Below are 1046 nucleotides of genomic sequence, written 5' to 3'. Positions count from 1 at the left end.
CCGGGGAGGACGGCCAGCACGTTAAGCAGCTGGGGCGGGGTGGGGATGAAAAAGGAGGAAAAAGGGAAGAAAGGCGAAGCCACGAGATGCCTGGGAAGTGGCACCAGCGAGCGCAGCGTGTGCACTTGCAGGCGGCTCTTCTCCCCCTCCCCAGGCGCTGCAAACGCCGGCGAGACGGAACGCAGCCGCCAGCCTCAAACCACGCACCGTCCTCGCTGCTCCCGAGCAGCTGGGGCGGGGTGGGGATGAAAAAGGAGGAAAAAGGGAAGAAAGGCGAAGCCACGAGATGCCTGGGAAGTGGCACCAGCGAGCGCAGCGTGTGCACTTGCAGGCGGCTCTTCTCCCCCTCCCCAGGCGCTGCAAACGCCGGCGAGACGGAACGCAGCCGCCAGCCTCAAACCACGCACCGTCCTCGCTGCTCCCGAGCCGGCCGGGGCGACCCGGCAGCCCTCCTTTCCGAGCAACCCCAAAACATCAGGCATGGACACGGTCGGGGGAGTACCGTACCTTTTCGGTGCATGTATCTGGGCAGCTAGAGGACAGAACTAGCTGATGTAGTGTCCCATTTAGTAATCCATTTAAGGGGATCTCTCTGGGAAACTGGAGCCACTCTCTCCTTTGCAATCCTTTGTCATTACTACATGTGTGCGTCCCGGGGGATGGAGTATTTAATATTTCTACTTTCTGAATTGCAAATGCAATTTGTTCATTTCCAGTGACGGGCGAGAAGAGGGGAGGGAACAAGGAGAAGAATAAAAAAAAAAAACAAAAAACAAAAAACAACAAAAAACCAGAAAAACAAGCGTTAGCAACTCCTCTCCAGACCCAAATTCCACTACGGTTCCACTCCGGCAAGTCCCCTTCAGTCGCGCCTCGGGAGGTAAGTCATTGCGGAGTCTCCTCCTGCTCCCTCTCTACCAAAAGTGCTCCCGGTGTGACGGCTGCTTCAGGAAAACTCCTAGGCTGGAGGCACTCGCCGTGCCGCGGCAGGAAAGCGCAGTCGCTCCTCGCCCCGGGCTGCGGGGCATTGGACTGTGCGCGGCGAG

At 58.4% G+C, this 1046-nt stretch overlaps 1 protein-coding gene across 1 annotated transcript in view; it reads right to left on the bottom strand.

Moving 5' to 3' along the window:
- SEMA6A (semaphorin 6A) overlaps positions 1-710 on the bottom strand; it is a 114811-nt gene extending 114101 nt beyond the window's left edge. Inside the window, exon 1 of the mRNA XM_009634621.2 lies at positions 508-710. The gene's annotated coding sequence lies outside the window, so the exon portion shown is untranslated. The remainder of the gene's footprint in view (positions 1-507) is intronic.
- Positions 711-1046: the final 336 nt, after the last annotated feature.

Source organism: Egretta garzetta, unplaced genomic scaffold (assembly GCF_000687185.1).
Source record: "Egretta garzetta isolate BGI_Z169 unplaced genomic scaffold, ASM68718v1 scaffold272, whole genome shotgun sequence".
In the NCBI taxonomy this organism is placed as follows: Eukaryota; Metazoa; Chordata; class Aves; order Pelecaniformes; family Ardeidae; genus Egretta; species Egretta garzetta.
The sequence above is the reverse complement of the archived record's forward strand: the minus strand, read 5'-3'. Positions and strand labels throughout refer to the sequence as shown.